The 27713-nt window shown below is 34.3% G+C and overlaps 1 protein-coding gene across 5 annotated transcripts in view; it reads right to left on the reverse strand.

The window, feature by feature from the left end:
- Nucleotides 1-27713, reverse strand: part of Tbl1xr1 (TBL1X/Y related 1) — a 158454-nt gene that overhangs the window by 62527 nt on the left and 68214 nt on the right. For all 5 annotated transcript variants that reach the window (XM_047563488.1, XM_047563481.1, XM_047563485.1 and 2 more), the window contains exon 2: nucleotides 25699-25773. The gene's annotated coding sequence lies outside the window, so the exon portion shown is untranslated. The remainder of the gene's footprint in view (nucleotides 1-25698; nucleotides 25774-27713) is intronic.

Here is a 27713-nt window from a genome sequence, read left to right on the forward strand (position 1 = left end):
TGGTAAAATATTCTCCTGTAGAAAAGACACTGGTACCAAGATAAGTAGCGTAAGGAGAATTTATCTAAACAATTAGTACTAACATGAGTGTGAAACCCACTTGATAGTTCCGAACTAAATTTCTTCTTCCTCTTCTTTTTTGGTGATCCTGGGAACAAATCCAGGATGTCACCCTATGCTAGGTAAATGCTGTACCACTTCATTATAACCCAATCTACCAGTATAACTTTCCTAAGAGTAAATTAGCAAGGATAAAATTAGATTCTATAGCACTATATTTAATAGCACTATACTTGTATCTCTCAAAACTTTATAAAAGAACCACAAAACCCTGAACAGTGATAATCTGCTTTTCAAATCACCAAGTTATCAATAGTTACTGTATTTCTAAATAACAAATTATTTTTTTAAAACACAATCTAGTCATTTCAAACTGGCTAACAATTCTAACATAAAAATCCAAATAGCATTTTTTCCTGAAAAATAAATACAACACACTAAGAGATGTCTTAAACCATATTTCACAAATGACAACTGGGCAATTAAAAGAGTAGGAAGAGAATCTAATCATTTCCTGTAATAGCATTTTTAAAAAATGTATTCAAAATAAGCAGACCAAGGGATGACATCACCTGTTGATGATACCAGAATTTGAGAATACTCTATGTATCCATCCCCTCCAAATGTCTAATCTTTTTTTTTTTTTGGGGGGGGGGGGGGCGGGGAGGGGTGGTGCTGGGGATTGAACCCAGGGCCTTGTGCATGCGAGGCAAGTACTCTACCAACTGAGCTATATCCCCAGCCCCAAATGTATAATCTTAATCAGTCTTTGAGTTATCACTCTGAACTATAGTAGTTCCCCCCGTGTCTATCAAGGATGCACTCTAGAACCGCCAATGGGCCTGCAATAGCAGATAGCACCAAATCATATACATACTATATTTTTCATAACACTAACTATAACTTTAGTTTGTAAATAAGATACAATAAGTGGACGGGGGATATAGCTCAGTTGGTAGAGTGCTTGCCTCTCAAGCACAAGGTCCTGGGTTCAATCCCCAGCACTGCAAAAAAAAAAAAAAAAGATACAATAAGAAATCAGTAATAACTAATAAATTGGAACAATTATAACAATATACTGCAACATAAGTTACATGAATGTGGTCTCTCTCGAATTGCCTTACTTTCCACCTTTCACATAAAGGAAATATAATACACATCCAATTTGTCAGCATCGCTACTCTTGTACTTTGGGGTCATTAACAAGTAAAAATAAAGGGTACTTAAATAAAAGCACTATGATGCAGCAGCAGTCAATCCAATAACCCAAAAGGCTACTAAGGGAATGATGAGTGGAGAGCATATACAGAAAAGATACAAAGAAATTATCAAGATACTAGATGGGACAGAATACCACAGCTCAAAATTTCATCACATTATTCAGAATGGCACATAATTTAAAACTTATGAATTGTTTGTTTTTGCAATTTTCCATTTAATATTTTCAGATTGTGTTTGACCATGGATAAAGGAAATCTTGAAAAATCAATATATGGTTACAGAGGACTATTGCAAATGAATTGTTATCTAGATATGTTTCATCTTCAATTTTATTTATATTTCTATCTGCATCCTAAGTAGTTCAGAATTGGTGCACAAGCAGAAACACTTCACTGAAGAAGTCTAAACTATTCTCAAATTTAAAAAATATCCATTTTGACGAATGCCATAAAAACATTTAGAAGAAAACTACCGACTCACTTTAGTTTTATATTTATGAAAATTTTCAAACATACGGAAAAAATATTTACAAAGCAACCAATTAGACTTTAAAATTAACATTTCCTAGTGTTTATCACATCCATCAAAGTCTGTCATCAGAATACTTCCCCCATGATTACTTCAGCTTGTCCATCATCAATGACGTGATTAAATATTTTTAAAACATTATTTAAAGAAAAAATGTACATAAAATACAGTGAACACATATTAGCTATACCATTCAATGAGTCTGCCAAATGCATATACCTAACTGAAATCCCTACCAAAATTCAGAATGTTTCCATCGGCCTCGTAAACTTCAAAATGTACATTCCCTACCCCTGCCAACCACTTTTTTTTTCTCCCAGCATAAATTAGTTTTGTCTCTTCCATATCTCCAAACAGAACAGATTAGATTTTTATTATGTCATATATATGGAATCATACATTATATCTGGCTTTGTGTTAAGACTATATATATTCAATCAACACAATGTTTTGACATGAATCCAAGTTGTTGCAGGTATCAAGTTTGTTCTTTTCGATTGCTCAAAAGTTTTCAGATCTGTTTATTCATTCTCTAGAATGCACATTAAGCATCAGTCACATTGACAGCAACGTATAAACACCTTTGTGGTTTTCTGAGATGTCTCACTCCTTTCTCCCGCACAACTCCATAACTCTGCAGCCACTGTGTTAATTCCAAACTCTTCTGATTTCTCTGCCAACAGAACCCTAACCTTAGGCAAAAAGGCACTAAAACTGGAAGTTCCAATACTTCTTTAAAGAATCCATTCCAGTCTGTTTTATACTTGTATTTGGTTTGTTCCACAGAATCCTCATAATGCTTGTTTTTTCATAGGTTCAGGGACTATGATCATATTTGTGGGAGGTTTTGTCCCATAGAAGACAGTATACTTTTTCTGGAATTAAAACTCTACTGTTCTTCTGAACACAACTGTTAAAACACAGAACTGACATACCTTTTTGTCGTGTTTTTCCCACTCTCGATATTTTGACTAAGTTCTTTTCAATAAAAAGACCCAAACTAAACCAGGAAATAAGGTCTCTGAGTATGAGATAACATCCAGGCTGGAGGGATTCAAAAGGGGATCCTATAATTCTGTATATGAACCAAAGTAAGTCCCAAAGTCTGTATAGAGCATATGCTTCTTATAGCACTGGTCAGGTCTGCAGAACTGAAGATGCAAGTCACAGTTCAAGTGCCTAACTAAGCCCTGTGGGACACATTAAAGGAGTAGACCCCGAAGCAGCATAGTAAAGGATAGCAAAGGCTTTGAAAACTGAACTGATAATGGACTATTGCCCACAAGTGAGACAAAACTTAAAAGTCCGGGGCGGGGCCAAGGACGTAGTTCAAAGGTAGAGTATTTGACTCATATGTGCAAGGCCCTGGGTTCAATCCCCAGAAAAACAGAAAAACTAAACAAAAATAAACTCAAAAATTTGTAGTCTAAGCCAGACCATCTACATCACTACTTTAATTTTTTTAAAAATTAATATTACCTACAGACACTACAATCCAAAATTAATCCACACACAAAAGATCCAGGGAAAGCTGACCAATTCTGACAAAAATACATGACAACCTGAGAAGATCCAGATGTGAGAATTATCAAACAGAAGACATTTGAAATGACAGAAAAGAGATGTTCTCCAAAGTAGAAACTATAAGAAACAAATGGAAACTTTACAACTGGAAAAAAACATGGAACAAATGGATAACAGAGTACAGAAAAAGGAAAGTAACACTCAAAATAAATTATCCTCCTAGATAAGAGAATACAAATAGGTGAGAACAAAATTCTAAGTTTTAATAAAAGAAATTTCCTGAAATAATAAGTTGTATATTTAGTTTTTAACAATAATGATACAAAACTAGAGACTCGTCACCAAGATGCTTTCATCCCTATCATTCTGAGCTCTCCTGAGGTCCAATGAAAGCTCTCACATTTCACCTCTGAAGAACACTGTCTGATGCAGAACTTAAAAGAATGTTAAAACTGAAAATGAGATCTGATGCAAGTCTTGGTTCAGTAACTGTGACAAAGTATATGAGATGGCATTGCTTCTCTACGCACTAGTTCCCCATCTGTAAAATTAGTAGATTCAGTGTGTAACGAGAACTTAGTTTTACAATATATCTGAAGAATCGAATTTCAGGAATCCTCGAGAGGGTCATTCAGGCTTCCCCAAATATTAGCATTATCCAAATTTTTTGATGTTCTGTTTACTGGTTTCCAGCAGAGAAGGGAAAACTGAAAGGTCAGGTAGTTGTAATTAGCAAGGTCTAGAACACCACCTTTCAAAAGATATGTAACACAAGCCACAATGCAAAACCACATATGTAAATTGTAAGTATTCTAGTAACCACATGGAAAAAAAAAAAGGTGTAATTTATTCTAGTAATATATTTTATTTAACCCAATATATCCAGAGTATTATCATTTCTTATACAGTAGTACCCTCTTAAGCAAGCTTAGTTTACCCATAGTCAATCACGCCTTGAAAATATTAAATGGAAAAATCCAAATACAAACTCATAAATTGTAAATAACTTTTATTATACTAAATTGTTACAAGTTTATTAGTCACTGTTAATCTCTTACTGTGCCTAATTCATAAGTAAACTTTAAGAAAAATACAGTATACAGAGCATGGTACTATCCAGTTTCAGGCTTCCAAGGTATGTCTTAGAACATTCCCTACTAATGAGGGGGAGTAATCCTGCTATAACATTTTACAATTAGATGTTTTCCCTTTTTCTATATTAAGCCTTCAAACTTTAACAAGCATTTTATATTGATACTGAATATCAATTCTCACTAGCTACATTTCCCAGTCTCAACATGCTATGGCTCAATATTGCTATGGCTACCACACTGGATGAACAGGGTCTAGTTATATAGGTAAAAGGGTGGGGGAAGAGAACCAACAATAAAGAAGAGCCAACCTGTCTCAATATGAGTATTCTATCTTGCATATACACATACACAAACTGTACAATGGTGCTGAAAGTGTTGGGCCTTTTACAGAGCATGGAATAAAATCCAATTTTGAAATAGTATGGAGAGTTTGAGAAGTCAGAAAAACTTAAAAATATGCAGATAATGCTCAGTAATAAAACCTGTTTTGTTTTAATATTACTCCATTAAAATTATTCAAAGCATGAAGATAACAATAGCAATTTATCACAATTTAATGTAAGGACTGAATTCTTGAAAATATCGGGGGTTTGTCTTTTAAGTGATACCCTAAAATCTCAGGTTCTATTTTAGACTTCTGTTATTTCAGACTCAGATCATCTAACAACAAAGAAATGGGATTATTAAATACAATTCCATTTTGTGCATGCCCTTTTCATTAAAAAGTTAAAAAAAAAAGTAAAACCCTACAGACTTATATTCTTCAATATAACCATATTGTTGATTTTAAAAATGAGCTCCTCAGAGGCTTAAAATTAGGATGAATACTTCACAAAATGTTATGCATACTGCATTTTCATTCATCACAGTTCATGCCACTTCAAAGTCACACATGAAATAACAAATAAGTGACAATGAACTTTTCTACAAGTAGAAAAAATTGATTTATACATGATACAATTAAGAGGCAGACAATAAAAGAACAGATTACCGGTTCCTCAATATGCAGCAAACTGTTTCTTGGTAGCTAGCTACCTCTTCACTGGGACACAATACTTTTGAGTCTTACTCTCAAAGTGGCAAGCCATAACTTACTTTATCAGTTCTTTTAAGAATAATCAAATTTTGGGAGAAAAGATGTTTAAAAAATACAAAGAAGCTTAAGAATGTAGTAGGTGATTTACTAACTTTCACTAAGTAATGTAATTGCCAAATAAATGGAATATTCTCAGACACAGCAGAGGTTGGCAGTGTCTAGGCCATATCCCCTCAGCACTCAACTCTTCTGAAGAAAAGGTTAACTTCTCATTACAAACTACCTGAATCTTCACTGGCCAAAGGTCAGGTCACGGAGGAGGAGCTGATGCAGTGCCCTCCAGAAAGCATTACCTCACCAATAAATAAAGAGGCTGGTAGACAAAATACCCCAGACATCCTTGCCCCTTGAGTGGAATAACTCAAAGGAACTTTGTATGTAGGCCATCAGGGCATTCGCTTGAGTTGAACCTCAACTGCCTCAAAAAATAACCTCTTTAGAATGCTGTCTTTCTCTTCTCTGCTCTCACTGGAGATTTCTAAAATCACTTAAAAAAAAAAAAAAAAGGTTACACTCAAGGGTCTAATTCTGTGAGAATCAAACTCAAAACAGCTACCAAAAAAAAAAAAAAAAAAAACACCAAGAAAAAACCGAAGGGTTGAGGCATTGATCAAAAAGGTTGACAAGATTTCCACATTTTAAGATAAAAATTTATCTTTGTAACAATTCAAAGAAAAAGACATATAAATAGTTCTAAAACATGAAATTATGTAAATCAGACTCATAGGACCATGTAAACAAGCAGGTGTTTATATCCTCCTATCGGATAAATTGGACTTCAAGCCAAAGTTAGCTAAAAGGAACTAAGCAGGACATTTCATACTGCTTAAGGGAATTATACATCTACAAGACAAGAAGATCAAAAACATTTACACCACAAACAAGAGAGCATCTACTTACATCAAACAAAACCTTCTCAATTTCAAGAAGCAAATAGACCACAACACAATAAAACTAGCTAACTTTAACAGCTCTCACAACTGAACAGATCTTCCAAACAAAAACTAAACAAAAAAAACTACAGAACTAAATAATATAAACAATAATTTGGCCTTAACAGACATATATAGAATATTTCATCCATCAATGAATTAATACACTTTCTTCTCAGCAGCACATAGATCCATCTCTAAAATAGATCGCATCTTATGTCAAAAAGCAACTCTTAGCAAATACAAAAGGAAAAGAGAGATAATACCCTGCGTTCTAGCAGATCATGATGGAACAAAATAAGAAACCAACAATAAAATAAAAAATAGAATGTACTTCAACACCTGGAGACTAAATAATACACTACTGAATGATGAATGGATAGCAGAAAAAATCAGGGATTTTGAAATTAAAAAATACTTAAGAGGTAAATGAGAATACCCATATGACATATCAAAATTTCTGGGACACTATGAAGGCAGTGTTAAGAGAAAAGTTCACTGCATTGAGCTCATTCATAAAAAGAATAGAAAGTCAACAAATAAATTGACCTAATACTACATCTCAAAGCCCTAGAAAATAAACAAATCAACATGAAAAGCAGAAGATAGGAAATAAGTAAAATCAGAGTTGAAATCAAGGAAAGTGAAACAAAATAATTCAAAAAACTGACAAAACAAAAAGTTGGATCTTTGAAAAAATAAAATTGATAAAACCTTAGCCATGCTAATGAAGAGTAAGAGAGAACTCAAATTACTAAAATTTGTGATGAAAAGGATGTATCACAAGGGACTACTAAAATACAGAAAATAATTAGAAACTATTTTGAAAATTTATGCTCCAATAAAATAGAAAATCTCAAAGACATCAACAAATTTCTGGAGACAAATGACCTACCCAAACTGAATCAGGAGGACATACACAATTTAAACAGGTCAATTTCAAGCAATGAAATAGAACAGGACATGAAAAGCCTACAAACCAAGAAAAATCCAGGACCATAGGAATTCTCAGCCAAGTTCTACCAGACCTTCAAAGAAGAATTGACATCAATACTCCTCAAATTATTCCATAAAACAGAAAGGGAGGGAACCTTTCCTGAGGCTAGTATTACCCTGATACCAAAACCAGACAAAGACACATCAAGGAAAGAAATATTTAAACCAATATCCCTCGTGAACATATACGCAAAAATTCTCAATAAAATTCTGGCAAATTGCATACAAAAACATATTAAAAAGATAGTGTACCATGATCAAGTGGGGTTCATTCCAGGGATGCAAGGTTGGTTCGACATATGGAAATCAACAAATGTAATTCACCACATCAACAGACTTAAAGACAAGAATCATATGCTCATCTCAATAGACACAGAAAGAACATTTCACAAAATATAGCACATGTTCTTATTCAAAAGACTAGAAAAACTAAAGATAGGAACATACCTCAATATTGTAAAAGCTATAAATGCTAAACATAAGGTCAACATCATTCTAAATGCATAAAAATTGAAAGCATCCCCCCCTAAAAACTGGAACAAGACAAGAATGCTGTTTATCACCACTTCTATTCAACATAGTCCTGGAAACTCTGGCCAGAGCAATTAGACAGAAAGAAATTAAAGGGATATGAATAGGAAAAGAAGAACTCAAACTATCACTATTTACTCATGACATGATCCTATATTTAGAAGATCCAAAAAATTCCACCAGAAAACTTCTACAACTCAAAAACAAATTTAGCAAAGTAGCAGGATACAAAATCAACACCCATAAATCAAACGCATTCCTATACATCAGTGATGAATCCACCAAAAGAGCAATTAGGAAAACTACCCCATTCTCAACAGTCTCAAAAAAAAAAGTAAATTTAAATATTTAGGAATCAGTCTAAAAATAGACATGAAAGACCACTTCAATGAAAACTGCAGAACACTGAAGAAAGAAATTGAAGACCTTAGAAGATGGAAAGATCTCCCATGCTCTTAGGTAGAATTAATATTGTCAAAATGGTCATACTACCAAAAGTGCTATACAAATTTAATGCAATTCCTATTCAGATCCCAATGACACTCTTCATAGAAATAGAAAAAGCAATCACAAAATTCATTTGGAAAAAAAAAAGACAGACCCAGAATAACCAAAGCAATCCTTAGCAACAAAAGTAAAACAAGACACAACACAAGACCAGACCTTAAACTATATTACAGAGCCACAGTAACAAAAACAGCATGGTATTGGCAGGCAAACAGACATGTAGATACCCAACAGAAGACACAGAGACAAACCTGCATAAATAGAATTATCTCGAACTAGACAAAGGAGCCAAAAACATTCACTGGAGAACAGATAGCCCCTTCAACAAATGGTGCTGGGATAACTGGAAATCCATATGAAACAAACAAACAAAAAATTAAACCTCTATCTCTTGTTCTGCACAAAAATCAACTCAAAGTAATAAAAGACTTAGGCACTAGAATAGAGAATCTGCACTTAACAGAAGAAAAAGTAGGCCCAAATCTTCTTGTCAAATCTTCATGTCAGTTTAGGAACTGACTTCCTTAACAAGACTCCTAAAGCACAAAAAAAAAAAAAAAAAAAAATCAAGAATCAATAAATGGGATGGATTCAAACTAAAAGGCTTCTTTTCTCGGCAAAGGAAACAATCAATAATATGAGAGAGTGCCTACAGAATGGGAAAAAATCTTTACCACATGCACCTCAGATAAAGCATTAATCTCCAGGATATATGAAGAACTCAAAACACACACACACAAAATAATTCAATCAATAAATGGGCTAAGGAACTGAACAGAATTCACAGAAGAAATACAACTGATAAACAAATATAGGAAAAAATGGTCAACATCTCTAGCAATTAGAGAGATGCAAATCAAAACTAAACTACACTGAGATTTCATCTCACTCCAGTCAGAATGGCAAAAATCAAGAAGACAAGCAACAATAAATGTTGTCAAGGATGTGGGGGAAAAGGTATACTCATACATTGCTGGTGAGATTGCAAATTGGTACAAACATTATGGAAAGCAGTATGGAGATTCCTCAGAAAACGGAATAGAACCACCATTTGATCCAGGTATTCCAATCCTTGGTTTATACCCAACGGACTTGAAATCAGCATACTACGTGACACAGTCACATTAATGTTTATAGGATCTCAATTCACAACAGCCAAACTATGGAATCAACCTAGATACTCTTCAATGGATAAAGAAAATGTGGTGTATACACACAATGGAATATGACTCACCATGAAAGAAGAATGAAATTATGGCATTTGCAGGTAAATTGATGGAGCTAGAGAATATCATGCTAAGAGATATGAGCCAATCCCCAAAAAACGGAAGGCCGAATGCTTTCTGTGATATGTGAATGATAATTCACAATGGGGGTGGGGGGGTCTGCTAGGGAAAAATCGAGGTATTTTGGATTAGACAGGGGGGAGTGAAGGGAGGGGAGAGCTTATACAGGTAGGAAGGATAGATATTAGAATGAGTAAGACTTTATTACCCTATGTACATATATGAACACATGACCGGTGTAATTCTACATAATGTACAACCAAAAGAATGAGAAGTTATACTCCATTTATGTATGATGTGTCAACATGCAATCTACTGTCAGGCATAACAAATTTTTAGCTGTCCTTCAATTGATGAATGGATAAAGAAACTGTGGTATACATATACAATGGAATATTATTCAGCTATAAAGAATAATAAAATTATGGCATTTGCAGGCAAATGGATGAAATTGGAGAATATCATGCTAAGTGAGATAAGCCAATCTCAAAACTCCAAAGGACAATTGATCTCACTGATAAGTGGATGATGACACATAATGGGGGGTGGGAGGGGGGGAAGAATGGAGCAAGGAGGGACTGTATAGAGGGAAAAGAGGGGTGGGAGGGGTAGGGGGGAGGAAAAAATAACAGAATGAATCAAACATCATTACCCTATGTAAATGTATGATTACGCAAATGGTATGCTGTTATTCCATGTACAAACAGAAACAACATGTATCCCATTTGTTTACAATAAAAACAAATTTAAAAAAAAAAAAGAAAAGAAATATGGAGGGGGAGATAGCTAACAAAACTAAAACAATTACAAAAAAAGGTGAAAAAAATGAGATACTATTTCTCATCCACCACTTACATTATACATCTCAATAAAGTCCCCACTATACTTCATGAAAGCAAATGAACATGCTTCCTCATACACTGTTGGAAGAAATGTAAGACTAAAAGTCTGAAGGATATTTATCACAATGAGTAAAAATTAAATACACATTTATGTATTCAACTAAAACACCCAACTCTGGACAGCTACAGTAAATCCATGTACTAGAGTACTATTTGAAGTTTTAAAAACAGAAGAAAGGCTATCTCTCTATGGTCCTTTGACATGATCTCCAAAATGTTAACTACACATTTATTTGCTTATATTGTTTAAAACCGTTAAGATGAACCATGGTTCTGGTTGTTCTTCAAACATAGTTACATATAAAAGGAAAAAGGTAAGAATGTATCTCACTTTAATCAAATATTCTAAATCCTAAATACAAATAATGAAACAAATGGCCAAGCTAAACATCAAGTTTGGGGGCAGGAAAGAGATCACATATGAGAATCTACTTTAAATACTCTTTAGGAATGAGGGTTGCTGGGGATTAAACTCCTCCTGCCTCTGTCTCACAAGCTGCTGGCATTACAGGCATGAGCCACTAAACTTAGCTGATACCTTAAAAGATAACACTTTGTAAATTCTACTGGAATGTGGTCAAAAACATAAAATAAAAACTGTTTTCATAATCATGTTATTGTTTATATTGATTTAAATACAAATAGAAAACATGTAATATTAACTTCATGTACTTAATTATATATTTAAGTTACTATTAATCAGAATTTACTTCATATTAATACATTACTTGGAATTTTTTCCTTCAGTCTATAATTTGTGTATTTAAACAGTTACTAATTTATGTATTTATCTAGAACACAAATATATTAAAAAATAAGTTTATGTAAGGAGCATAACAGATTTTTCATCATGAAACAGCATGCTTTGTTCCACATACAACACAACTCTACTTGAACTTCAACAATACTTTTAACAAAAAGAATAGGAGGCTGAGGTTCTAGCTCAGTGATAGCATGTGTACTACACATGTGACAGCAAGTGTAGTGATAGCTCTTGTGTAGCATGTGTGAGACACTGGGTTCAATTCTCAGCACCACATATAAATAAATAAAAAATAAAGGTTCATTGACAACTAAAAAAAAATATTAAAAATTTTAAAAGTATAGGGTCACAAAACCTCAAACTGATCTCACAAGGATCCAAATAAAAAGAGGCTGGGGGTGGGGAGGTTTCCTGAAGTCCCACTCACAGACACCTACACCTACAGGAAGAACAAAGAGAAATAATACAAAGACTATGAATGAACATCACACCTACAAAAGGTCTCAAATCTATATTGCTTCTATATTACCCTTTAAAAAAACAAGAGTTGTTAAATCTAGAAGACTATTCAGAAGAGTATACCCTAGTGTACACAACAAAATTACCTTATTTACAGAAAGACCCACACTTTTGAGATCTAGATACAAAGTGGGATACTCAAGCCCTGAAACAACACACAATACATAAAAGTACACTAATCACTACCAAAAAACTAGCCAGGGAACTATACTACAAAATCTACTTGGAAATATGTTGAACAAGTCATGACAACCTCATATTCCACAACACTTTGCTAACAGACAGCTATGCTCTAAAAGGGTTCAATGCATAAGAATGAAAGAAAAACCCAACCCTTCAGATGCCCAAATCCCAATACAAAGACAAAAAAATACATTAAAAAAAAGAAAAGAAAAGAAAATATAACACCACCTAACATTTCTAATTCACCAGCTACTGACTCCAAAGATACTGAAGTGGACAAATTATCAGATGAAGAATTCAAAGGATGATTATAAAAATGATCAACAAATTCCAAGAGAACACAGAAAAACAGTCAAATAAATTAACAAAATCTACAGGATATTAATGAGAAATTCAAGAGAGATAGAGATACTGAAAAAGAATCAAACAGAAGTCTTGGAAGTGAGAGGCACAATAAGTCCCATAAAACATTAAGCTGAAAGTCTCTCCAATAGAGAAGACCATGCAGAAGACAGAATCTTGAAATTAGAAGACAAAGTGGTTGGCCTTGAACACTGAGACAACATTTAAGAAAAGAAAATAACCATAATCGCATGTACAAGAACTCTGAGACAACATTAGTAAACCAAATTTAAGAGTCACTGAACATAAAGAGGGTTGTGAGATGTAGGCTAAATGCATAGATAAGCTCTGTAGGGAAATAACAAAAAAAATCCCAAACCTTCAAAATGAAATGGACATCTAGATACAGAACAAGAGGCATTCAGGATTACAAATGGAGCCCCCAAAGCAGTGGGGCGACTCTCCATGAAAGTATCATTAAAATGCCTAGGAGAATAAGGATAGATTATTTTAAGCCCCCAAGAAAAAACCATGTCATATTTAGAGGTAAATCAATCAGAAGCTTCTAATTTCTTAGCACAATCTCTAAAATCCAGGAGGACTTGCAAAGACATATTCCAAGACGTAAAAGAAAATAACTGTCAACCAAGATTGGTATATCCAGCAAGGTTATCCATCAGAATTGATGAGAAAATAAAAACCTTTCCAAAATAAGAAGAAACTAAAAGAATTCAAGACTACTAAGCCAGCACTACAGAAAATACCTCAATACTACAAACAGAAGAAATCAAAAACAAACTCAAGAGCTCACAAATGAACAAACTTCATCTGAAAAGTAGCTAAGCAAATGAGAAATAGGACCCAACTAAACATGAGGCATAAATCAAAAAGGCAGGAATTAATAAACATCTCTAATAATAATGAAAATAAATCAGCCAAGTCTCCAATTAAAAAAGACATACACTGGCAGAATGGATTAAGAAACAAAAGTCTACTATATGTTGTTTGCAAGAGACTTATCCTACAGGCAAAGACAGCTATAGGTTGAAAGAATGGAAAATGATATGTAAATGTAGCCTGAAAACTAGCAGAAGTAGCAACTCTCATATCTGCAAAGCAGACCTCAAGTCAAAATTAGAGAAAAAGAATTTCATTTCATACTGGTAAAAGTAAAAATTAAAAAGATACAATGATAGTAAAGATTGATGTCCCATATATTAGTGTACTTCTAACTATATAAAACAGACATCACTAGACACTGAGACTCAGACCCCAATTCAATAATACTGGGTAATTTCAACACAACTCTCTCACCAATTAGATGGGCATCCCAACATAAACTTAGTATTTTGGGGTCCTAAAAATACTATAAATCAAATGGTCCTAACACACATCTACAAACATTTCCTCCAATGACAGTCAAATTCAATTTGTTCTCAGCTGCTCAGGTTACCTTCTCCAAAACAGACCATATTCCAGTCCAGAAAGCACCTATGAAGACATTTCTAAGAGGAACGTTTCCAGCTATAAGCACCTACATAAGAAAATCAGAAAGATCCCAAATAAACAGCCTACTAATGCATTTCAAGGCCCTTGAAAAACAAGAATAAAAAACACTCCCCCAAAAAAGCAGAAGGAATAAAATACTTAAGGTCAGACCTGAAATCAATGAAATAAAAAATAAATAAATAAAAAAATAAATGAAACTAAAGGGTTGAATCTTTGAAAAGACATACAAGATTAGTCAAAGTTTCACCAAACTAATCCAAAGAAAAAGACGACCCAAATTAATAAAATTAGACATGAAATCTAGATGTGGGCACATACTTGTAAACCCAATGACTTGGGATGCTGAGGTAGGAGGATTGCAAGTCAGAGGCAAGCCTCAGCCATTTAGCAATGATCTAAGCAACTCGTTGAGATCCTGTTTCAAAATAAAAAAGAACTGAAGATGTAGTTGGGTTCAATCCCTAGTACCCGGCCCCCAAAATTAGAAATACAAAAGGAGATATCACTGTACTTCACAGATCCAGAGGGTCATTAGGGACAGTTTTGAAAACATATATTTCAAAAAAATTGGAAAACCAAGAAGAAATAGATACATTTGTAGTCATAACTACTGCCAAGCCAATATCACCCTAAACCAGAAAGACACACATCGAGGAAAGAAAATTTCAGACCAATATCCTTAATGAACATCAACACAAACATTCTCAACAAAATTTTTGCAAATCGCATACAAAAATATATTAAAAAGATAATGCACCACGATCAAATGGGTTTTATCCTATAGATGTAAGGTTGGTTCAACATCTAGAAATCAATAAATGTTAACTCACCATATCAACAGACTTAAAGTCAAGAATCACAGGATTATTTTGACAGATGCAGAAAAAGCATTTGATAAAATACAGCACCCCTTCATGCTCAAAACACTAGAAAAAATAGGGATAGCGGGAACATTCCTTAACTTTGTAAAGGCCATCTATGCTAAGCCCATGGCCAATATCATTCTAAATGGTGAAAAATTGAAAGCATTGCCCCTAAAAACTGGAACAAGGCAGGGATGCCCTCTTTCACCACTTCTATTCAACACTATCCTTGAAACTCTAGCCAGAGCAATTAGATAGACCAAAGAAATTAAAGGGATACAAATAGGAAAAGAAGAACTCAAACTATAGCTATTTGCTGATTATATATTTAGAGGAACCTGGAAATCCCACCAGAAAACTTTTAGAACTCATAAGTGAATTCAGTAAAGTAGAAGGATAAAAGATCAATGCTCATAAATCTAATGCATTTTTATACATAAGTGATGAATCCTCAGAAAAAGAAGTTAGGAAAACTACCCCATTCATGATAGCCTCAAAAAAAATAAAATACTTGGGAACTGATCTAACAAAAGAGGTGAAAGACCTCTACGATGAGAACTACGGAACACTAAAGAAAGAAATTAAAGAAAACCTTAGAAGATGGAAAGATCTCCCATGTTCTTGGATAGGCAGAATTAATATTGTCAAAATGGCCATACTACCAAAAGTGTTATACAAATTCAATGCAATTCTAATTAAAATCCCAATGACATATCTCACAGAAACAGAGAAAGCAATCATGAAATTCATCTGGAAGAATAAGAAACCCAGAATAACTACAGCAATCCTTGGCAGGAAGAGTGAAGCAAAGGGTATCACAATACCAGAGCTTCAACTATACCACAAAGCAATAGTAACAAAAACAGCATGGTATTGCTACCAAAATAGACAGTTAGATCAATGATACAGAATAGAGGATAGGGACACAAAGCCAAATAAATACAATTTTCTCATACTAGACAAAGGTGCCAAAAACATGCAATGGGGAAGATAGCCTCTTCAACAAATGGTGCTGGGAAAACTGGAAATCCACATGCAACAGAATGAAACTAAACTCCTATCTCTCACCCTGCATAAAAACTCAACTCAAAATGGATCAAGGACCTTGGAATCAGACCAGAGACCCTGCATCTTATGGAAGAAAAAGTAGGTCCAAATCTTCAAAATTTCGGCTTAGGATCAGACTTCCTTAACAGGACTCCCACAGCACAAGAAATAAAAGCAAGAATCAAGAAATGGGATAGATTCAAACTAAAAAGCCTTCTTTCAGCAAAGGAAACTATCAGTAAAGTGAAGAGAGAGCCTACAGAGCAGGAGAAAATCTTTGCCACTCATACTTCAGATAGAGCACGAATTTCCAGAATATATAAAGAACTCAAAAAACTACACCAAGAATACAAATAACCTGATCAACAAATTGGCTAAGGAAATTGAACAGACACTTCACAGAAGATGTACAAGCAATCAACAGATATATAAAATAATGTTCACTATCTCTAAAAATAAGAAAAATGCAAATCAAAACTACCCTAAGATTCCATCTCCCCCCAATTAGAATGGCAATTATCAAGAATACAAGCAACAATAGGTATTGGCGAGGATGTGACGAAAAAGGTACACTCATACATTGCTGGTGGGGTGCAAATTAGTGCAGCCACTCTGGAAAGCAGTATGGAGATTCCTTAGAAAACCTGGAATGGAACCACCATTTGACCCAGCTATCCCACTCTTGGCCTATACCCAAAGGACTTAAAATCAGCATATTACAGAGATACAGCCACATCAAAGTTCATAGCTGATCAATTCACAATAGCCAGATTGTGGAACCAACCTAGATGCCCTTCAATTGATGAATGGATTAAGAAACTGTGGTGTGTGTGTGTGTGTGTGTGTGTGTGTGTATACACACAAAATGGGATATTACTCAGCCATAAAGAATAATAAAATTATGGCATCTGCAGGCAAATGGATGAAATTGGAGAATATCATGCTAAGTGAGATAAGCCAATCTCAAAAAAAAAAAAAAAAAACAAAGGACGAATGATCTTGCTGATAAGTGGATCATGATACATAATGGGGGTTGAGAGGGAGGCAAGAATGGAGGAAGGAGGGACTGTATAGAGGGAAAAGGGGTGGGAGGGGTGGGGGGAAGGAAAACAAAACAGAATGAATGAAACACCATTACCCTATGTAAATGCATGATTACACAAATGGTATGCCTCTATTTCATGTACAACCAGAGAAACAAGTTGTACCCCATTTGTTTACAATAAAATAAATAAATATGAAATGATTAGGATACAGAAATGAAAAGAAATGGTTACAGAAAACCTAAGCAGACAAAAACCAAGCAATGAAACTGAAGCAGCAATTTAAAAACCTTCCATCAAAGAAAAGTCCAGAACCAGATGAGATTTTCAGTGAACTTCTACCAGACTTTTAAAGAACTAATGTCAATGGTCCCCAAGTTATTCCATGAATTACAAAGGAATGGAATACCACTAAATTCACTATATGAAGCCAGTATCACCCTGGTTCCAAAACCAGATAAGGAGACATGTAGGAAAGGCGGGGGGGGGGGACAAAAACAAAAAAACAGACTACTATCTCTGATAAATTTAAAACCACATTAAGATTGTACATCATGACCAAGTTGGTTTTATTCCAGGGTTGCAACATAAATATATCAACAAATGCAATCCATTACATAATTAGAATAAGGACAAAAATCATATAGTCATCTCAACAGAAGGTAGGAAAGGTTTTCACAAAATTCAGGACCAATTCAGTATTAAAAACACTGAGAAAATAGGGAGAGAAGAACCTTACCTCAGCATCATAAAGGCTATACACAACAAAACCCAAATCAACAACAAAGTAAGTGGGGGAAAAACTGAAAACATTTCCTTTAAAATCCAGAATAAGACAAGGATATCTACTTTCATCAGTCCTATTTCAATATAGGACTAGAAATTCTAGTCAGAGCAATTAGTCAAGTGAAGTGGGGGATAAAAAGAGTAAGTCAAATTATCACTGTTCCCAACTCCTATCCTTAGAAGATCCAAAAATTCCACCAGAAGACTACTAGGACTAATAAATTCAGGAACATTGGCGAGCACAAAATCAATACACAAAAAACAATAGCTTTCATGTACACCAATAATAAATCTGCTCAGAAAGAATTTGGGGATGGGGGGGTATTCCATTCACAATAGTCTCAAAAAAAAAAAAAAAAAAAAAGATAAATGAACCAAGGAATCTATCCAAGGTGGTGAAATACCTATACCATGAAAATTATAGAAGACTGAAGAAAGAAATGGAAGACACCACAAAAATGGAAAGATCTCCCATGTTCATGGATACAGTTATGGTTCAGATGTAAGAAATCCCCCAAAAGCTAATGGGTCAGACACTGCAAGAAGGTCTGAAGGAGAAATTATTGGATTATAGCTTTAACAGAATCAGCAAGTTAATCCCTGATGAGATTGAACTGAGTACTAACTGGATGCAGGTAGGGTGTTGCTGGAGAAAATGGTTCACTGGGGGGCAGGACTATGGGGTATATATTTTGTATCTGCAGAGTGCAGTATCTCTTTCTGCTTCCTGATCTTCATGTGAGCTGCTTCCCTCTGCCAGACTCTTCCACCAAATATTCACCTTGAGTCCCAAGGAATGGAGACTCTATGGACAGAGACCTCTGAAACCGTGAGTCTTCAAATAAACTTTTCCTCCTAAAATTGCTCTGGTCAGATCTTTTAGTCACAGCAGCGAAAAAGCTAACTAAGATAGAATTTTTTTAAAGTGTTAAAATGGCTGTATTATCAAAAGTGATCTACCAATTCAATGTAATTTCCATCAAGATACCAAAAACATTCTTCAAAGAAATAAAGAAGAAAAAAAAGCCCTAACTAAAATTCCTATAGAAGAATAAAAAACCCAGAACAGTAAACCAATCCTATACACACACACACACACACAAAGTAATCCTGGAGGTATTCACAGTATTGTACTACAGACCCATAGTAATAAAAACTGCATGGAACTGGCATAAAAACAGACTCATAGACCCATGGAAAAGAACAGAAGACACAGAGAGAAATCCACAAAGATACAGTCATCTGGTCACCAAAAACATACATTGGAGAATAAAAGTGATGGAATTATAAAATATATTGTGTGCCATGTACCAATAAGTAAATCTTACCAACAGAAGAACAAATAAGCCAATAAACAAATGGGCAAATGAAAAATGAACGAAACAGACACTATTCAAAAGAAATTCCATTGGCCAACAAACATATGAAAAAAGCTCAACATTTTTTAGCAATGCAAATTAAAACTATACTGAGATAATCTCTCACTCCAGTTAGAATTGTAGCCATCAAGAATACAAATAACAATAAATGCTGAAGACGATATGGGAATAAAGACACATTTTTACACTGGTGATAAGACTGTAAGATTGTAAAATAGTACAACCACTATAGAAATAAGGTCCCTCAAAACGTAAGAAGAGGAACTACCATATGACCAATTATTCCAACCTTGGAATTTTTTCAAAAGATCTAAAATGAGCATATTATAGTGATACATGCATACCCATAATAATAGCAGCATAATTCATAAGAGCCATGTTATGGAAGCAGTCTAAGTATCCTCCAATAGATAAAGAAAATTGCATATATACACAATGGAGTTTTACTGAACCATAAAGAAGAAATTATTCATTTGTTGGTAAACCGTTAGAATACCATGCTAAGTGAAGTAAGTCAAGGGTCCCATGTTTTCTCTCTCATGTGGGAACTAGAAAGGAAAAGGCGGGGGACTGGGGGACAGTGGGGACAGTCGTGGAGAGGGGATGGCTCCTCACAACAATAGAAAAGAGAAGAGTGGAGTAGTGGGTGGAGAAGAGAATGAGGGAACGTGCTGAGGAATAAAAGTGATAAAATTAAAAATATATTGTGTGCACATACCAACAAGTAAAAAAAAATCCAAACGTGCATCGTTATAATCCATCAATAAAAAGGAAAACAATATCTGACATCAAAGAATTTACCTTTAAAAAAAATGCTAAATCTATATAAAAAAATATATACATACTTCACTTCCCCCAACCAGAAGCAATGAACACTGTCAGCACAAGATTGGGGCTCTGATTATTATTTTTCACTAAAAAGGAATGAAGTCTTCTCGGAGACAGAGCTGATTTGAGGACCAAGAAAGAGTATGCACGAGAGTTTATGAGCACCTTATATGAGATAGCAAGAAAAATACCAGACTAGTGGCATCATGTAAAAGACTCAAAATAACTTGGAAAGGTTCCTCTGGCCAAGACAATCTGACATCAATAAGAATGCTAATACAAAGCAATAAAACACATTATATGTTTACATGTACAAGCTCAAAATAACAATAAAAAAAAATCCCCAGTGGTTACCTTTCCAGGAATCTAGGGAACAACTTGAAAATTACTACTTGAAAATTAGGAAAGAATCAACATTCTAATGTACCTTTCCTGTACAAACAGAACTGTGCCAGAGAGTAACCAAATATCTGATGGAAGTTTCTCTTTACAGAAATGTCACAGCTAAGCTTGATATCACTTGGATATTGACATTTTAGTAAATTCTCTTGGAAATAATGGACCTAAAGAATGATCATGACAATATCATGAATTGAATCAACCAAGTATTAGGTGCCTCAAAAGAGGAGTTGTTAGATCTAAATATGGATTTACAGAAAATACAAGGAAAAAAGGAAATTTTTTATTACAAAGATGTAAGTAACAAAATATACAATGTGGGAAATTTTGCAAGACAAAAGGGAAAAAATTAAATAAAGAGGTAGAAGCATAACCTGTATATGGCAACCTAGCAAAATGTATGAATTCTGTTCAGATTTTAAAGAAACATTATATAAGAGCAATTTAGGAAAACTTCACTTACATTGGTGATGTTCAGATATTATTGCCAATACCTCACATCCATTAGGATGGCCATTCTCAAACAAACAGAAAATATTGTTCAGAATGTGTACAAATTGGCATCGTGGTGTACTGTTGGTGGTAATGTAAAATGGTGCTGTTGCTACATAAAAGTGTAAGGAAGGTCCTTGAAAAAGATAAACTAAAGCTGAGATACATGTAGCCCAGTGGCAGAGCACTTGACTAGCATGTGGAAGGTCCTGGGTTCAATGCCCCAACTTCATTTATTAAAAAAAAAAAAAAAAAAAACAGTAAAACTAAAATTACTGTTAAAACCTGCAATCCCATCTCTAGTATTCCAAAATTAATTCCCAACAAACTGAAATCATGAAATCAACAAGACAGTCATCCAAGTTAACAACTATTCACGAGAGCCCAAAGGAGGAAGCAGCCCAAATGTCCATCGAAAAATAAATGGGGAAAGGAAATGTGATATGTATAGACAATGGAGTATTATTCAGCCTTTTAAAAGAAGGAAATAATGCCACAGGCTACAACATGAACAAACTCCAGGACATTATACTAAATGGAAGAAGACAACTATAAAAAGTCAAATATTGTATTATGATACTTTAACGAGATATTAAAGTAGTCAAACTCATAGAAATAAAAAGTAAAAACTCACCACTTCGATGTTTATAGCAGCTCAATTCACAATAGCTAAACCACAGAACCAAGCTAGATGCTCTTCAACACATGAATGGATAAAGAAAATGGGATATGTATACACAATGGAGTATTTCCCAGCTTTAAAGAAGAATGAAAATATGCCATTTGCTGGCAAATGGATTGAGCTGGAGAATCTTATGCTAAGTGAAATAGGCCAATCCCAAAAAACCAAAGGCCAAATATTTTCTCTGATATGTGGATGCTGACTCATAATGGCAGGGGGGAAGTGGGGGTTTGCTAGGGAAGAATGGAAGAACTTTGGATTGGGCAAAGGGAGGTGAGGGGGTGGGTGGTGGAGGGGGAAGGGGTGGCATGAAACAAACATTATGACCCTATATAGCTATGATTGCACAAACGGTGTGACTACATCATGTACAGCCAGAGAAATGAGAAGCTGTGCTCCATTTATGTACAATGAGTTGAAATGCATTCTACTGCCACGTATAACTGATTAGAACATAATAATAAATAAATATATAAATAAATAAATAGTTAAAAGGCTATTGCCAGGAACTGGAGCAAACAATGCTTAAGTGTATACTTAAAAACGGTCAAGATAGTAAACAGCTGAGCAAAATGTTAAGACACCTATAATCCCAGATGCATGGGAGGATAAAGTAGGAGATTCAAGTTATAGGCTAGCCTGGACAATTTAGCAAGAACCTGTCTCAAAAAATAAAATATATGTTATATATTTATACTGGTGATTGAACCAAGGGGCACTTTATCACTGAGCTACATTTCAGTGTCCACCCTCTCTCTTTTTTTTTTTTTTCCTTAACTTTAAAACAGTGTCTATCTGTTAAATTCCTGAGAACCCTGCTAAATTGCTGAGGCTGCCCTCAAACTTGTAATCTTCCTGCCTCAGCCTCCCAGTGGCTGGGATTACAGGTATGAGTCACCATGCTAGGCAAATATAAAAACTTTTTTAAAGGGTTAGGATGTAACTCCATGGCAGAGCACTTCCCTAGCTTGCATGAGGCTCTGTGTTCAATCTCCAGTAATCTGCTCACCTCCCCACCGCCAAGAAGGTAAACTTCATATTATTAGGTTTTACCACAATTTTTTAAAAATATACTTAAATCCTTTTTCAAATGAAAATGAAATTAATGTCAATTTTTAAAGTGTGCTAATGGTGCTGTGGTTGTATATTCTTTGATAGTCTATATCACCACAAATACAGAAATATTTATGAATAAAATCATGTGATATATTATTGATTTCAAAATAATCTGGTAGTGGGGAGTGGTATGGGCACAAGGTTGTTAAAGACAAGACCGGTAACTGTTGCAGCCAGGTAAGAGTTCATTATCCTATTTTCTCTACATAAGTATTCAATTTGAAATTTAATAAATAATAGATCAAAATAATTATATACACCTATTGGTCAATGGGTTCTATTAATGCAGTGAATAATTACAACAGGGAGTGGGAAACATTCATATAGGAAAATAACAATCATGGCCATTTAAGTTACAATTTAATTTGTTTCTAAGTGAAGAGCGAAGGCAAAAAAAATAATATTATAAATCCCTCATGGTTGTTACTGTATCAAGAACAATATTGTCAGTGAGTGTGAGTATTGTGAAGGTAACCACTTATTTTCCTGAAGCATTAACACACTGACATTTTTTGAGATACAGTAGTCCCCCCCTTATCTACCAGGGCTCCTAGTGGATGTCTGGAACTCCAATGGTCCTAAACTCTATACATTACCAATTTTTTTTTCCTATATGCCCTGCAATGCTACCACATAGTACCAGAGTTAATCTGTCCTTCCATGCTATATGCCCTGGTGCTTTTGTATCACTCTACTCTTGCTCTTTGGTCATTATTAAGTAAACTAAGGATAACTTTAACATAAGCACTTATGTTACTGTGACAGTTGATCTGATGACTTAGATGGCTACTAAGTGACTAATGGGTAGGGAAGGCAGATAGTGTGGACATGCTGGACCAAAGGATGATTCACATCCCAGGTGTAAAAAGTGAGATAAACCAAAAATTTAGCTTGAAACACAGGGTAGCATGCAATTTTAAGCTCATGAATTGTTCGTTTTCTAGAATTTCCCATTTAATTTTGTCAGACCATGGATGACTGCAGGGCATCTTAAACTTTGGAAAGTGAAAGTGCACATAAGAGAGAATTACTGTGCTATATTTGCACAGGTTTAACAGTAATACTGTTCCTAGGAAATCCACCATTTTGAACCAATCTATAAATTTACTAGCATATTGTACAAATATGTAGATATGGTTTCTGGTTCATCAGGTAGACTATAAGTAAGTTTGTTGTAATCTATGCCTCTTTATCTCTTAACACTAACCTATGTATAACTAACCATAAGCTTAAATTTCTGTGATCATGACAAAAATATGATTTTAGGAATTTTCAGTGAAATTGGCAAATGTGTTTGGGATAATCTAATTTCAAACATAGTCTATGATTTGTTGCTAAAACAAAACAAACAAGGTAGTCAATGCGAGTAGCACATTTTTAAAAAAATCACTGCAGTTCTGGTCTTAGAATAGATGGTTGTACAGCACCTGCAACTCAGACAACCAACAGGCCTGTGCAAATGATTATCAGGAAAGATATATCACAAGTAGTAAGACTCCAACAACCAAGAAAACTAACAGGTTTCAAATATAAACTTCAAACAAAAAGCCAAGAACAGACCACAGCAAGAGTTGATTTACCTTGGTGCGGCTTCTAACAAAATGAGAAATTTTGCAGTGCTTCATGGGAAATAGCAAATTTAATAATTAATGGGTCACCCAAGCAATCTAAAGGACATAGTGCTTCATAAATTGATTTAAAAAAAAAAAAAAAAAAAAGTCATCCTTTGTGCTAGGTAAAGCTGGGGATCAATTTTTTTTTCTTCAGCCTCCCCTACCAACTGGGGGAGCGGGGAGGTAGGAAAATGAAAAGGGAAGAGCAGATAGATGGGGAAGAGGGAAAGAAAAAAATCCACTTCCTTACCAATAAGAATTTAGAAGATAATTGAGACAAAGAAATTTTCCTCTTCAACACCCTTAAACTCCATCTTTAAAATGAATCAGTTCCTAGGAGTATTTTCACAGGTATCTTACTTATTCTAATCTCTGTTAACTCAATCTGATAAACCTATCATTGCCTACCAAATTCTATAAATCTCAAATCAGTTTCTATATCTCCCAATTTTAATGTTTAAAACTAAAATCTGATTCAGTAGAAATAATTTAAAATTTTGGCAATATACTCTATAACATTTTTAAATAGAGGATATTTCTAAGCAATTAATTCTTTGGAAATGTGAAAATTGAGCCAGTAATGCATCTCAGTGGTATGGGAATAATTAACAAGTCCAAGGCCTGGATGCAATCCCCAACACCAAAAACAAATCAGTAAAACTTCATTCTCCTATTTGATCCCCCAAATATACAGCAATTCTATTTAGGCAAGAAATAACTTCTGTAAAAGAAAATCATTCTGAATTGTACTTAAGTAATGAGATCACTTAGCTTACAGCTATTATAAACCTCAGAAATTTAATCCAATCCATTTTAAGAGTCCTTGCCAAAAGCCACCAAAGATTCCTAGCATGTTCAGAAAATAGAGCAAATCCAAAACCCTACAGAGCCCAGGAGATTTTGTTATACCGCATGGTTGATTTGATATTTATATTTCACAGGAAAAGATTATAATAATCTTTGTAAATAGACAAGAATGACTCTCTAAATGTATTTGTTAAATAAAATGAGGTAGAATGTTAACCACTTAAACTGAATATTACTAAAGATATTAAGATAAACTCAATGCCCAAAAATTGAATAAAATGCTGGACAGAAAACAAAAGAGATATTCAGCCACTACTTAATTTTAAATGAGAAAATTCTATTTCTGGTTTAGTTCATATGACAAAAGGCAATGCTATATAATACTTTGCATCCTGATAACCATCCAGATTATTAAGAGGCAATAAAAATTACAGAAAAATGGAAATCTTCAAAGTAGGGTTTTCTTTTGCTAAATACTCAAAAATTATTTCAATTACTTTAAATTACAGTTTTAAGTTATTTAGTTTTGAAACACATGCATTTTGCCAAACTGCTGAGAAATTTCATACTTTCAAAACACTCAAAAAATCAAGAGAATAATGAACACAGTCTTTAAATACTCTGACAATGGGGATCAGAGGGAGTCTTACCATTGGCAGTGCATTGATGTGGGGATGCGCAACTCAATATCTGGTACCACCAAACACAAGTAGCCGTTGCTGATGCTGAGAAAAAGGAAAAAAAGTATTCAGTGTGCCCTAAAATAAATTCAGTTTAATATTTTCTATACCACTTTACATGTTTGAAGTACTCTATTTATGCCTGTAATCTCCCCGACACACCCAGTGAAAACCTCTCTTGAGCAAGTGCTATAAAAAAAAAAACAGCGGCAATATCTGAGTGTCATTTAGAGCATTTCTAAGAGGTTGACACAGTGAACAAATGAGACTTAAAGAAACAAATCTGCACACAGGGTGCTCTCAATCCCAAATTCAGCTCAAATCATGCAAATATTACTACATTGGGGTCCAGTATACTATGTTCATGGTAAAATCATGAGCCTCAAAAATGGCATAAGCTTGTATTCTACATATTTTGATCAAAATCATAAAAGAGTAACAACTAGTTTTGCTACAATTTCAATCACAACTTATTAAAACTTACATCTTCACAGAGTTTACATTTTAGATTTTTACCTAACCCTTCTCAAGTGGTAAGTCTCAGTGCATTACACCTCATGAACTTTTCATGCAACTACAATAAGTTAACCTCACACACTGTCTCAGAGAGGGGATTCTAGTGGAATGCGGACCATCAGTACAGTTCCCCATGTGCTCAGGCAGACGTCAGTAAAGTGACAGGGTAACACTGCTAGTCCATTTATCTTAGGGTAATTGCTATGAACATTATTTATTTTACTATAACGTTTTTATAGATTTTGAGTTCTAATTATACAGGGTAGCTTTTCTTATCAGGGGAAAAAAGGTTTTGGCCAAGTGTTGTGGTTCACACTTGTAATCCCAGGGAGGCTGAGGCAAGAGGATAAGAAGTTCAAAGACAGCCTTAACAATTTAGAGTCCCTGTGTCAAAATATAAATAAAAGGGGCTGGGGCTGTAGCTCAGTGGTTAAGTGTTCTTGGATTCAATACCCAGTACCGAAAAAGAGGAGGATGGGGGCGGGGGGAGCCTGACATATATACATTCTATTTAATTATAAATAATTATCATCTGCTACTAAACTATGTATATTTTAGAACACAGAGAACATTAAGTAAAAAAAAATAAATTATAAATAAATAAATTATAAATAAATAAATAAATAAAAGTGCTAATCTTTGTTGTTTAAAACATTCTAATTCTTTTAAATATTTTCTTAATAGTTTTACTGTCATCACTATCTAATATCTTAAGGCAAAATTCACTCTAAGAACAAGACTCATTAATAACAAAAGTGAATGTGTGTCCAAATTTCAAACATCTTTCTTGATAACCTTTAATTTTTTGGAGACAGCTTCTAATGATTAGCTCATAGGTGGGAAAGAACTTATTTTCACTAGTTTATAATTATCAGCAGTACCATTCTATTTCTCATTTCTATTCTTTCTACATGCAGATTCTTTGCAAAAATCTTTTGGCAACATTTGCTTAATATGCTAGATAATTCATAAATTTACCTAATGAATGTAAGTAAACAAGTCAATTCACAATAGTAAGCTGAAATATATGGCAAAGAAAGAACTGACATGCCACTGGTGCTTTGTACAATCCTCATCCTCCTCCAAATATAATTATGAAGCATGTTATACATGACTCTGATATTAGGACCAAATGAGAGTACAGATTTGAACCCCTGTATTTAAATATTAAAAACACAATGCTTTAATCAAAATTGAATATAAATTAATATGGCCCTCTACCTCAACAGATACTTGATTTGAACCATATACAACACACAAAAACACATTTGTCTTGTAGAGAATACTAAAGGAGATCACTTCAAGGTTTTTTTTGTTTTTGTTTTTTTTTTAATGCCTCTCTTTGGCTATTTTCTCTTTCTTACTATAGTCATTGGTTCTTTCATCACCCTCACAGATTTATCTCAGTTTTCTCTTATCTTTTATCTCTACTCTTATCATCATTCCTTCATTTAACATTTCTTTTCCGT

This window comes from Sciurus carolinensis, chromosome 9, assembly GCF_902686445.1.
Source record: "Sciurus carolinensis chromosome 9, mSciCar1.2, whole genome shotgun sequence".
Classification (NCBI taxonomy): domain Eukaryota; kingdom Metazoa; phylum Chordata; class Mammalia; order Rodentia; family Sciuridae; genus Sciurus; species Sciurus carolinensis.